General features: G+C 36.9%; 1 protein-coding gene and 1 long non-coding RNA gene across 7 annotated transcripts in view; one reads left to right on the forward strand and one right to left on the reverse strand.

Annotated features, from left to right (window-relative positions):
• Positions 1-5907, forward strand: part of LOC122811830 (homeobox protein Hox-D3-like) — a 1090053-nt gene extending 1084146 nt beyond the window's left edge. For all 4 annotated transcript variants that reach the window (XR_006366294.1, XR_006366292.1, XR_006366293.1 and 1 more), the window contains one exon: positions 4959-5907. The gene's annotated coding sequence lies outside the window, so the exon portion shown is untranslated. The remainder of the gene's footprint in view (positions 1-4958) is intronic.
• The window catches only part of LOC122811837, a 627052-nt gene that overhangs the window by 553200 nt on the left and 59169 nt on the right, over positions 1-14683 (reverse strand). The window lies entirely within an intron of this gene.

The following is a 14683-nucleotide window of genomic DNA, read 5'->3' on the forward strand; positions in this document are numbered from 1 at the left end:
AGTAAAACCCTGAAGTCCCTATTCATAGGAATGTGTCTAAGTTTTGGACACGTATCCCTATTTCTAAGTTTGATTTACCTATTCACATAATTTTCCGGAGTCCCCCTCACTACATATGATTTTTAAAGCTATCTAGTACACAGGAAAACTACACTACATGACTGACAATGCCCAGATTTTTCTCTTGTTTTTGATTTGTTCCTCATAAAAATTGTGGTTTTCTGGAAATCACTGAGGACTGAAGTCACTAGACAATGAAATACATTTTAGGGTTGCCACCTTTACAAATGCTCAAAGTGGGACATTTTTGTAGAAATGTCAGACTTTGCAGGACAAATCATACCCATGACCAGTACAAAGGATAGAACTTCACTTTTTTGCCAAAATAACAGCTTATTCTTGTAGCATACGAGTTGCTTGTGCTATTTCGTACAACATTTAGGTGTTTCAGATAAAAAAAAAATAACTTGTTTTATACAACTATTAAAGAAAACTTAGGAAATATTTCTTTGTCCTAAAATCTCAGGACAGTTGCCATTTTATTTATTTTTTTTTGCAGGACACAACCGCCCAAGACTGCCCCTCACAAAGTGGGACAGGTGGTAACCCTAAATACATTTGCGTTTCATATTTCATATCTTTTGGAAAAACATATGCCAACACAAATCATGTTATTGTAGCAGACAAGTTTATACGATTAATATGTAAAATCTCCCCCTATTTTGGGTCTTTGTCATGTTATTTTCGGCTTTGTTTATCCAGACTTCTTGCGACAAGAAGTTGACAGGCATGCATACTGGTGGCACCAATAATTTAAAGAACAGTACTGCAAAATTCTAGCAAACAAGGTCATTTATTTTTGCTTCCGAATGGAAATGTAATTTGTGTTCTTTCTTTAAAGTCTACGATTTTTATATTCTCTCTCTGGTAATGTTCTTATATCTTCCATCATTTTGTCAGTCTAGTTTTTTTTAAACGTGTTTCTGAGTAGTATCCCACAGGAAGTGAAAAGTGTTGTGTGTCATTCATTTTTCAAATTGATGTTACTCAGATGTCCAAATATTTGGCTGGTTGTATTTATGTTTAAGGGCCTTTGTACTCATTTTGAATATTAACAAGTTGAGAAGTATAAATTTGACTATAAGACAAGTTATTTAATATGCACATTTTAACTATTTAAATCGTTCTCATTATATGATGTCCTGAGATGTCATAATGACTGATTAAGGACTGTAGTGAAACAGCCAATCATTTTTAGGATTCTTAAATATCAGACTATAAGAAACATTATGAATTAGTTCAGAATGTACCGGTATTCCTAAATGTCACATACATTATTCTAAAGAAGTGTGTATTGTGCTTGTGTTTGACAGTTGCAGAGAAGGCACTCTCAGATGTTTAGGCAGGATCTGAAGCTACAGCTATAACACTGGGTAGGGGTAATCAAGAAATGTGATGTCACACGGTGGTAATACGTTTGTGACTAGCCCCTGTGGACTGCACCCCCACCACACACACACACACACACACACACACACACACACACACACACACACACACACACACACACACAGAATCACTGTGCGGTACTAAATCACAACGCTAAAAAAATGCTAAGCCATCCCTGGATTTTCAGCCTAGTCAACCTTATTTGGCATGTTACAAACACTAAATGATGTACAACAGGTTATACACCATCCCATACATGTTGCAAATTTCCTTCGGGTGCAAAGCAAAAAGTCTTGTGAACTTGAGCGCATGTGACCCCAGGGATACAAGTGCCCATGCCAGGGGTCCAGACGGCTTGAGTGTTCACTGAGGTGTTTGTTTAATCTCGTGTTAGATTTGCATACAAAACATGAATGTTACATGGTTTCTTTGTGAAATTAAGTGTCTCATTGTTACTTTCATTATAATTACCATGTAACTGGGTTAAGGCAGTGCAAGTTTTTCCTCCTTAAACAATAAGCGGTGATTTGTTTTCTGAATCAACTTCCTCACCCATTTCTGTTTTCTTGCCTACTATACACCAGGACCAAAAGTAAGTCCATCCTAGAATGCCCAAGAGAAGTATAATTAAACAAAGATTTGCCTGTCTTGCGACCATATTTCCTTAGTCTACCTTGTAAGCTATGTGACTACCTGTCCTTGCTGATTGACATATAGATTACTTCATGATGGGTAGAAAACACAAAAAGAAACCATCACAAATGGTAGAACAAAAAAAGAGAGAATCTCAAAACACTGAATGAATCACAATGCATTGCTTACTTCTCTCCCACTAAACAAAAGCCCTTTATCAGTAAACCGCAGCTACAAAACCAAGATAAAGTGTCCTCTTGGTAGTGATGCTGTTAGGGAAGGAGTTTTTACCACGGTAATGTATAGTATGATAACCCCAACAGTAATCCTAACTCTACACTTGGTGTTGCTAAAACCCCTTTCCTTAACCGTACCACTACACAAGACAAAAGGACAGGGAATACAGACAACACAAAAGATGCACAGCACTGATCCCCTTACCTACTCTAACCCAACCCCCCGCACACTTGCATATTCACAGCTGCAGTAACAGTCTTACACATTTTCACAACCACCACTTTTTTTTTCAAACATTTTTTCTACACACTACTCTTTACCTACACTGCATAAAACTAAATTCAACCATAAACGATTTACTCAAATAAGCATTCACGCAGCTGTGCATTTTATTACACCCCAAACACCTTTCCACCAAATATGTATTTTACCTTTTGAGTTATGCCCATAGACAGATAGCGAAAGAGTTGGAGATAGAGATAATGGTCAGCTGTTCATTTCCAACAGGTGAACTGTGCTGTGTGATAATGTGATAGTGTGATGTAGAATTAAGCGAGGTAGCATGGTAGTGCAGTTACAGAAATATCACTTTTCCTCACTGCTGTTGGAGTTCAATACTGCCAATATTGCCTATTCTATTATATTGTATTGTACGTACTTGTGAATATTTTATGTATATAGACGTGTATAATAGGTGTATGTGTGTGCGCGTGTTTTGAACCCAAGTACCACCATCCACAGCTACAACATTTATTGTCAGAGTACTCAAAATACATTTAAAAATTTTGATTTGACACGCAGGTCAAATTCCTCAAATTTCAAATTCCAGATTTCAGTATGTGCATTTATGTATTCATTTGTTTAAAATGAGAACAGAAAGAGTTAGAAAAGTTAAGGTCAATGAATAGGTATTGTAGCTAGTGAAATAAAAAATTTTGTGCTATAATGACAAGAGCAGTAAATACACACCTACTTACCTACATACAGTATATGGCTTGCAGAAACAGATGCATCCCAGGGTCCGTGTGACCCCATGTATTCTTTAAACAGAAGAAAGTGTATTTACAGGCGTGCTTTCTACAACAGTGTAGCCAAACGTTTCAGTTTTGTGCTCAAATCTCATATTGTTGCCCTCACCTCTCACCTAACCCACAGAAAATTTACAAACCTGTTTTAATGCTACCATCCATACACTTAAGATGCACACACGCCTTTTACATTTGTTGACCTAAAAATCACAAAGTACGAGTCTTAGAAAAGGTTTCCAAACTTGTTGTGCACCGATTTCTGAAACTTACCTTAATTTATAGATCCTTGGGCATTTCATGCTGCATGTTGCAGGTTTCTTACTGACAAAGATAAAAATGCACTCATTCAAGCTGCTGAGTGTTATTTAAGTACACCCTTTGTTACAGTTGTTTATTGCAATTGGTATAATTTCACTTTAATTTTCTAACCTACTTCTCAATCTTTTAGCAATAAAATAATGGCACTGGCCTTTAAAAATCATAAGAGAGGTGCAAAAGTGGAGCTCTTTATTTTTCAGACTATAAATACCATTTCTCAACCTTTTTTGGCTAAGTTGGAGAAACGTCGTAATGTTAAGGAATACATTTAAGGCTTTATTATATTATCTAACACTATACTGACCCTTGAATATGCTCATACCCCCTCAACTATCCAGATTTGTTTACAGAATTTCCAGATTTTTGCCTCAATTTTGGTATGCTTATAAAATTTGCGTTTTTTGACTCATCACCAAGGAATGATGTCACTAAATAATGACACATTGGAATTTCAGAGGATCTTTCAGAAAATGCATTCCAACAAAAATCATGTTATTCTACCAGCTTTCTAAGAACTGCATTTAAAATCTGTTCACATTTTTGGACATTTGTTCTAGCATTATTTTGGGGGCTGTCCAGATTTCTTGAGCTAAAAAGTTGAGAGGTGTGAATAGACCGGACTGTTAAAGAACGAGCAAGTCTAGGAAGAGCAAGGGTAACTCTTAGGCCAAAATCGGTATAAAAGTTAAATCACAGCAGCTCAGCGCTACGTATTCTGATTTATAAGAATGGTATGGCCTACCTCTCGAATGTACAGATTTTCGCAGAATGTCCAGATTTTTGCATCTGATTTTTGGTCTGTTCCTCATAAAATTTGTGATTTTCTGGCAAATCACTGGGATGATCTGAAGACTTTAGACCTCATACCCTTCAGAAAACAATGCATGCGAAGACATCATGTTATTCTATCAACTTTAAGTTTATAAGAGCAATATTTAAAATCTGTCCCTATTTTTAGGCATTTGCCCACCCCCATTCTGTTAGGCTTTGTCCAGATTTTTTGCACTAAAAGGCTGAAAGGTAAGAATGCATAGTCTCCAGCAACCAGTAGGAATTTAAAATTTTATTCGCTTTTCACAATTACATTTAATTACAAGTTGAAGCCACAGTGCTGGACAAGACTGTAAGCAACACTTATACAGGTATTTATTAACCAGGTAAGAGTGCCGGTTGGCTGGTCATACTGTTATGTTCGTTTACAACTCATTAGCGAGATTTGAATCTATGACTTCATGCAATTTCAGATTAAGGAGAGTTGCTCATACCATGTTCTACTTTTTTTTTTTTTTACAGTGAAACTTGGAGAATGTCGTCAAAGGGACGTCACAAGAGCAAGTGCAAGAACCAATTTCACTACTAAACAACTTACAGAACTAGAAAAGGAATTCCATTTCAACAAGTACCTGACCCGGGCAAGGAGAGTGGAAATCACGTCGGTACTGCAACTCAATGAAACCCAAGTGAAAATCTGGTTCCAGAACCGCCGTATGATACAAAAGAAGAGCGAGAGAGAGGAGGACTGCCGGGCGGCATGGCAACTATTTTAAGTGGCGAGGACTCCCCATCTGATAAATCTGACAGCACATCTCCTGCCTCCTCACCATCCACCACAAGGGCAGAAGTCCCCATGTCACCAGTGTAACTGCCAAGACAGGCCTAACAAGCACATTTTTTTCTTAGATAAAATGCAATAAATGTATTCAAAGTCAAAAGGAAAACAAAACTATTAATGCTTAAAACAAAGAGGCAAGGAATATAGCCATGTTTTCTTCATGCTGACAGTATATCCAAATATATTTTTCTCTCTCATTTTCTGACAACTATTTTATTAATGTAGCGCTACTATTTACATAGGTCAAGTCTGATGTATTTTCCCTACTCGGGGATGAAATACACATAGTCTTCAGGTAAGCCAAGTCGAAGAAAACAGAAACTTTTCAAATAAGTAAACATTTTTGTCACCGATCAGTAACAATCTAGACCATTACAAATACATGGATACGATTCATATTTTGCATTCTTCTCTGATAGGATAAGAACCATAAACAGCAGAACAACCTAGGCGTTTGCTTAATGCCACCTATTTTTTTGGGCCATCACAATATGATGGGTTTAGGATTGCCATTTACCGTAGTACATCCTTGAGTTAAAGGTACAGGGTTAATATTTTATTCAAAGTAGTAAAACAATTAAAGACCAAGGGACACACACTAGGTAGTCTATTATTAAAAAAAAAAAAAAACACACACACAAGACAGATATAGAAACAAAAGGAGTGATTGCTATATGCCTATAGAATTAGAAGTGTTTCAAAATAAGAACACACTTTTATACATTTGGATTTTGATGGACCATGTTCAACATAACTACTTCCAATACTTTTGAACTGCAGCTACTGCAGGCTTTGTTTTCTCAGATCAATTTTATTTTTAATAATTTAAAGGGTGTTAGTGTGTGTGTGTGTGGGGGGGGGGTCATTTATTTATTTTACAGATATTGTCTACCATTTTTGTCAGACTTAGCTTTTTTACCATTAGGTGTTGCGCTTTGTATGCTTAAATCAGTTGAAAAGTGCCCCTCTTTTTCTGTATCAGATAAAGAGCTATATTTTAGGGCAACTGTTAATATCCCGTGGGAGAAAAAATAGTGACAACGCACTTAGCTGTATTTTCACCCAAAAAAAATTGCCTTTCTTACCTATTATTTTGATAGGTCCTACTGGAAATTTACTTGTCATAGCATGACCTTGCATCTTAAGTATACACATCAACAAGCCTTTTCTTCATGCTCTGATCAGTTTTGCATAAGCCAGGTTTCATGTAACATCTTCCACTCCCCTGTCACTAGTTGCACTAAGAAATCATAAAGATTCCCCTTAATTTCTAATCTGGACACTGCCAAAATCAGAACTTAATGAAGAAAAGTTGACTACAGCCACTGTGCATCTTTGCCAGTGTTATACAATGTTGCAAGCACAGACTCGCACTTTCCATATTGCTAACGTGCAACAAAATAAAAATGACTTGAGTGAGGGTGAAAAACAGTCCAGTGTACCTGTTGACACAGCAGCTAGTCTGAGAACTGATGTCATTTCATTAAGTCACAGCTGAATAACTACTTTAACCAGACTGGCTATTTCACAGGGCACATAGTATGCGATATAAATGACAGAACTCAACTGAAATGACAGAAACAGTTGCCAGTTTCTACAGATTTCAACTGGTATGCATTGCCTATAACATAACAGAAAGAACAGCGTGGTAGGAGGAAAGACCCGGGACTCGGGCCTCATCTTTAACATTTTAAGTGCATTTGATTTAACTGAATGTTCCAGAGATATATCTGTAAAGTATCTTGATGTTTATCACAGCTGTCAAAACAGAACTGTGGTTTCAGATATCCACTAGTGAAGTCTAAAAGCTGTATTTAATATAGTCAACACTGTTTTATATATACATGCATACATATAGTGTGTGTGTACAAATTCTAAGTTATAATTCATTCAAACAAGACAGCCAAGACGATTGTTTAGCATATTTATTGTCTTTTGTGTCAGTCATTTGTTTATGTAATGCATGTAGTGTAATAAATACACAATGAAAGTATTAGTTAGCAGTTCTTGATGTGTTCCTATATTAGCTGAATATTTCTTGACAAAATGCATATGAATTGTACATTTTTATTGTGCACCGTGTAAGAGTATGCATAACTGTTACTTTAGCTCTGTTAATTTTTATTTTCCTGAACAAAAGTCTTCTTGTTTATTCCTGTGAAAGTAGGCATATGAGCCATAGTGGTACCGTCACTAACCCGAAGAACTTGGATCTTGTGTAGGAGTAAATATTTGTAAAGCATTGTATTTGCAATATATAAATCCCCTATACCCGTTTGAATATAAATCTATATCTTTAATCTTTATCTTTCTACTTATTTTACAGACACACACAAAAATCATATAATGTTGCTCTTTGGCTCACCCATGACCTTTTAACCTTTGACTTGCCCTAGGATAGAACTGACCCGGTCACTGCCTAACCTCAGTCAATAAGTCTGTCGTCATTAGCATAATGCAGTAATCCAGTGGCAGTTTGACAAATAACTTTCACATTCAGACTATGTACAAAAATTAAATTACATTTTCATCACGAAGAAAATACTCTATATAACTTAAGTATATGCATTTCCATTCTCGTTGCACGAGTGACTTCACATGCATTTCCCTGATTAGTGAGCTGTTTTGCAATTCACAATGAAAAGATAGCTACTGGTGTGTTTAAATACTGAACGATTCTCATTAATTTCTGATTGGTTATCTATTAATTGTTATTAGCACGATAGAGTATTACAACAGCACAAATGCAATATTTAAACAGAATAAAAAGATTATAGTTTTATTCTAACTTTTTATAGAACGCATACTCTAAAGTCCCTTTTTCATTATGTTTCAAAAAAATAAACTTGTATACTTTTCAGTTGTCCAGCACTTTTCAGATCTCACATGGTAAAACATCTAACTAATTTCCTCATAAGTACGAGGGGAGTACAGGTATGTATATACATACGTGTGTGCACACGTGTTTGTGTTTCAACTCGACTGTTCTCATAGTAACACATTTTAAGAAAACAATTGTGCTATTCAGACAGAAGACTGAGCTATATAGCATGATTACACACATTTATTTACTTTTCAAATGCTCAAAGATAAGATGCGATGTCGTCTCTGCCACAAAGAGAATCAAGAGCTACAAACCCACATGTATTTTGCTTGCATGTATGCGGCTTCTGCTCTATTAAGTTTCACAAAATACTTTTATCATCTTACAGCATGTGTACCTGTTGCAAAACCTAATAAATAGATAAAAGTAATATTTTTTAAATTGCAGCATCACAGTGCTTTTCCAATATGACACTAATGGCTGGCATTACATTGACCGACTGTAATGCTTAGCGATTTACCAGAAAATCAAAAATTATAAGACATGTCGCAAAAAATAAGAAAATTAGGGATCTTTTACAAAATCAGGGAGATTCTAGAGGCATGGTAATGGAAAAAAATAGGTTTATATACTCAAATCGTTTGCTCTAAATGTGCTATTAATGTGGGGTTTGAATTAAATTGTTGCATGGAGAAGCACTTCAGGTTATGCGCAGTTTTTTTTCTTAATGAGCCGCCTCAACTATTCATTTTATTCATAGTTGCAGAGGCCTGGGGTAGCAGTTTTATATCGGTGTAGTTTTTTTATTTCTCACAGTCTTGATACAAGTTTATATTTGTGAAGTAATAGGGGGCCACTTAAAAATGGTGCCAGCCTCTGGAATAACAAAGTCTTAAGTACACGAAAATAAGCAGTTGTGGACATCAAGGGTAACCAGTTTTGGTAAATGAGCACACAGCTAACAGTACATTATAGAAACCGCAAAGCTGCTTTAAACAAATATTCCAGTAATAATAATAAAATGTCTGTAAGACAGGTAAAGTCTGGCTGCAGGCTCTGCAGAATAAATCACAGCACTCAGTCGCAAAAAGAAAAAAAAAAAAAAAAAAAGACAAAATAATGCATACAGAATGGAGGAGGTGCGGTGGTATATTAGATACAAGGTGAAGGCAAGACTAGGAGCAAGAGAAATTGTGTGTATATATATATATATATATATATTTTTTTTTTTTTTTATATTTACTGATATTTTGTTTACCGGGAAAGTTCACTGGGCCCAGGGAGCCCATTTTCAGTGGAGGCCCGGGGAGAAAAGCTCACACACACATATATATCCACAACCCAGTTTCCCCAATTTTGCACCAGAGATCAGGGTGTCACTTCAGCACTGACAATCATCTAGAGCCAAGGCTAGCCCTGCCACACTAGTTCCTCACACCACACACACACACACACACACACACACACACACACACACACACACACACACGTGTCCAATCCACCTGCTACATGTACGTGTGTATGTATGGATATATGATATGGATCCACATCCCTCATTTGCAACCTCCTTCAAAAACTTAAACCATGCTCCCCTTCTGCAGACTGTCTTCCAGCAGAGTTCCTGCAAATTGCAGCTAAAGAAATTGCCTATCCCATCTCCATCCTTTCAGAACAATTTTAGAAAGCAAAATGCCTTCCATATGGAAAGCATCTCACATCATCCCTCTACATAAAGGTGGGTCATCTACAGAGCTCTCCAACTTTCGGTCTATCACCTCTCTCCAATAGCTAAAATAATGGAAAAGTATATACACAAACAACTACTTTACCACCTTCTCCATAACAATTTACTTGCCGACTGCCAGCATGGTTTTAGGCCATTCCATAGCACAACAACTGCCCTGCTATCGTTTTCCGATTCCATAAACAAAAATCGTAACAATAATACTTTCTCCTCTGCACTGTTTATTGACCTCTCAAAAGCCTTCGATATGGAGAATCATAACATGCTTATTGACATACTAAAAGCCAAATCACTCGACACACAAGCACTACATTGGTTTAAATCCCATCTTGAAAACAGACAGCAAGCAGTACTTTGGGATAATAATCTTTCTACTTCCCTCCCTGTAACCATTGGAGTACCACAACGCTCTATATTATTAGGACCCCTTCTCTTTTCATTGTTTATTAATGATCTACATACCAAAATTCCTCAAGCCACCTGCATACAATATGCAGATGACTCAACCTTTAATTTGTTCAGCCAAATCCATAATCTCTCTCCAGTCCCTCACTCAAACAGTATTTAACAGTGTTGAAAATTGGTTTATGCAACACTGCCTCCTTTTAAACCCCCAAAAAACAAAATTATTGCCCTTTGCTCCTACTCATAAGTCACCTCATCCACACTTCACAGTAACCTCTAACAATGGAACTAACATATCCCCTGAGACTACAACCAGTCTACTGGGAGTAACAATTGATAACAACCTTGGCTAGGATGACCATATTAATGCTATAATAAAGTTGGTCAACAAAAAACTAGGCACCCTTTACAGAATCAAACCCTTCCTTACCCCTTCAGCCAGAATCACTATTGCCCAGACTCACCTGATCTCTACCCTTTTCTATGCTTCTGCAATATATACCAACCTATCTAGAAACAACCTCACCAAACTTTCTACTAGTTATAATAACATAGCCAGGTTTGCAACTGGCACCCCTTTCAGAACTCACCACTGTCACAACCTCAAACAACTGGGATGGTTAGAACTGCAGAACCTACTACTTTGTCAACAACTTATCACCCAAAAGATCCTATATCACCCTAATAATACCCCAAACCCTTACTAATCTGATTACCCCCTACAAAAATCTTGCAACTCTATGCTCAGCTGACAAAATTCTAGTCTCCACTATTAAATCTAACAAACCTGGGGACTCACTTTTCACCCAACACAGTAGGAAAAAGCTGGAACCAGCTTCCCAGTGAACTTTCATCTCTTGCTTCCACTAATCTCTTTAAAAAGCATCTTAAAGAATATCTTAAAACTCACAGGCTTTGTCCCTACTCTAACCCTGACTGTTATACCCTGACTGTTATCTCTTTCCCCTTTTTGCTCCCATTACACTTCTATACTCCACTGTTCTATGTCACATACCTGTAGATAAAAAAAAATAAAATTATGACATTTTTACAACTCAATATTTTTTCTTTTTTTTTATTGCTCTCTCTCAAAATTATTGCTGTCAGTATTTGATCTTAGTGTTAACCTATATAACTTATGTTAACCTCAATATAACAATGTCCTGTAATTTATTTTGATGATTACTGTATATTGTAATCTTTGCCACTACTTATGCTTGGAGCTTTTCTCCCCGGGCCTCTACTGAAAATGGACATATATCCAGTTAGACTAGCCCGGTCAACAAATGTAAAATAAAATAAATAAATATTACACTCACACTAGCACTCAACCAGTCAAATACAAATGTCAGATAAATCCAGAAATACTGAGGGCCAGTCAGCACACTTTTAAACTATTAGTACAATTAACATGAGCCACTGATAGCATAAGGGGATTAGAATTGATATAAGTTATCGGCAGAAAAGGAAGTCTGTAACTCTAATATTATTGTCATTTAGTGAAATTCACATCCTTTTCTCCAAAAGTTACCAGTTTTAGGAGGGATTAAGAGTCCTCTTCTTTCGGGTTTTCCCGGTTAGTGGTCGCCACAGCTGATAATCTGTCCGCTCATGATTGGCAGTGGAGTTACGGTGTCGAGTTGCCAGCCCGGCACCCAACCTTCCACAGAAGGCACACACACTCTCACACCTAGGGCCAGTTTTAGAGTGTCCAATCCACCTACTGCATATGTCTTTGGGATGTGGGAGGAAACACACACGACCACAGGGAGGACAATGCAGACTCCGCACAGAAGGCACGCCTGACAGAGCAAAAATTTGAGTCAAAATCAGGGACTTCGCTGAAAAAGCAGGAACAGTACAGAGGTATGACACCCACGCACAAATCACCAGTAATTGGGTACTGTGTGGGATCTGTTTCTAGATGTTTTAACCAAGTTTTCAGTACGATAAAATTATCTTTTGAAGGCACCATCTTAACTCTTACAGCTCAACTGTACAGATTTTCGCAGAATGTTCATATTTTACCTCACACTTTTGGCCCATTTCTGGCAATTATTAGCAAGCCAATAGGGACTGAAGACCGAAAATAATGACAAGACATTTGTTTCAGACATTATACCCTTCAAAAATGTTGTGCTAAAGCAAAGCCTATTATTCTATCAACTTTCTAAGTTTGTAAGAACAATAGTTAAAAGTAGTCCTTATTTCTGGGCCTTTGCCCCCTCACCCCTCATTATTTATGACTTTGCCCAGATTTCCTGCGCTAAGAAGTTGAGGTATGCTTCATTTTTGCCTGTTCGTTGAGAACAGCTATTGTTTCAGTTAAACTAGTTGAAACTATTGATTCAGGTTGAAAATGAAAGAAACTACCAAGTACAAACATTGTGCACTATAAGATGCAATATATTTAGGAAATCTTCAGATCGGTAAAGTTATTATGTTTTTCATAGTGATATGCAGTCAAAGATGCCAACAAAGTTGTTAAAGTTGGTGCCAGCAGCATTCTTTCAGGGTTGCAGGAGGTTGACACTTTAACCAATATAACCCAAGTGTCATGCCAAGAGGGACTAGCTGTTTGTGCTAGAGCATTGCAACTGTAACACCACCACCCCCATATCCACAGTCAACTCGACAAAGTGTCACAAACAAAAGAAACTAAGAAATAGCTGGCACGTTCAGTGCAAAAGTCGGAAATAAATATTCAAACAAGATACGGGAAAGAAGAAGAAAGATACCCGACAGATCAGTTTCCCCTCTGTGTACTATGCCACGAGCACTTGGGTGTAACAGCAAGCTTCAGATTCACTTGGATCTTGAAAGAATTATTTCTTCCAGACATTGAAAATTCCATTAAGTCCATGGCAAAAAAAACATTTAAATGCACACTGTCCATATGCCTTAGTCTGATGATGCATATCAATTCCTACCACTATTAAAAGATGGATGCTGTGTATACAAGACAGACCGATACACAAACCGGGCAGAGCAGCCTAGTTTTTATTGCGCTAATGGAGCCCTTTGTCAACTTACAACCCAGCATCAGTAAATCAATTGGTGCAACCTGTACAAATGAACAGAGCACTGATAAAATTATTCTTTTTAGCAGCTTATTTTCTCTCCATCCTAGCTACCCTGGGAATGACTCATCAATGTTACCTCATGACAGTGATAAATATACAACCAAAGAGTAACTTACAATGCAGTGCCCCCAAATGCTGTACCCTCTACATAGAGCTTCAACACCACTAAGTTAATAACTTGCAAGATTCTGAAATAAGTACAGTGTAAAATGTTAATATAAAGAGACGTCGTGTTACAGATGAAGGAAGGAAACAAATAAATGGTGGTTTTCTTTTCTCAACGTCATTCAGATAAGGTGAATCATTCAAAAGCATGGCACATTTTAAGGGCATGAAAGTGCTGAATGCTTACATAAAGCTTACTAAAACCCACACGTAGGTGTCAAGACTGTTTGATACATTAAACTCCAACGTTATCTGCAAATCAAATCATGGCAACATCATTTCAGGAATCTTGGCATGCAAATGTATATGGGTGTAACAACAACTAACAATATATAGCAATATATGACTGATCTATCAGGTAATGTAATTTCCTTTTGTTGTATTGTGTTTTTACTTTTGAAAGTCTCTCTAGCCCAATGTGCTACTTGAAAACTTCTTTGTATGCTTTCACATTGTCTCGATGCTTGTTTTTTTTTAATGCTGATCCCCTGCATTTAAACTGGCAACGCATTGTAATAACACCCAGCCATCCATGCTGAATATTTAAATATTTTAAGAGGAAAGCGCCATTGTCCAATCGCAGATATATTTATGCAATAAAAAAAAAAATGGGCATATTTGGTGCACAATTCCAAGGCTGCAGCTTAAACCAGTATGTAATTATCTTAACGTGACAGATTCTTGGCATTTCTTAAAATGCTGGTACTAAATTGGGAGTTAAGTGGTTGTCATATTTCTATATACTAAAAAAGTAAAAATGTATAGTGCAGAAATCATTTAAAAAAAATAGTATGGAGATTCTGGAAAGGAGAAAAGCAAAAGTATGTAGCAGAAGAAACTCGTTTTCAGAAGGGACCGAAAGAATGGGTTGGGGACCAACTTATGTGTAGAAACTTTGAATGCCATGATTGTCTGGGAACAGATGCGGTGCACAAGTCAGTGGGAGAAAGAAGATTAGATACAACTATGAGTGGACAGGGAGGTGCAGAGCATAAGCTTAGGAAATCATGCGATTTAGATTACTCACCAAAAGGAAGTAGGATTTATGAAGGGATTTTCAGAAATGTATGCCAAAGAGATACTTAAGTGGGTCCTTTTATAAATTCTTTTACAAGAAAAAATGAAAGAAAATGGAATGAGACAAAACAAAACAGTAACAGCAACAGCAAAAAAAGAGTTTGCTGG

The sequence above is a fragment of the Protopterus annectens genome, chromosome 9.part0 (genome assembly GCF_019279795.1).
Source record: "Protopterus annectens isolate FY-2018-M chromosome 9.part0, PAN1.0, whole genome shotgun sequence".
Taxonomy (NCBI): Eukaryota; Metazoa; Chordata; order Ceratodontiformes; family Protopteridae; genus Protopterus; species Protopterus annectens.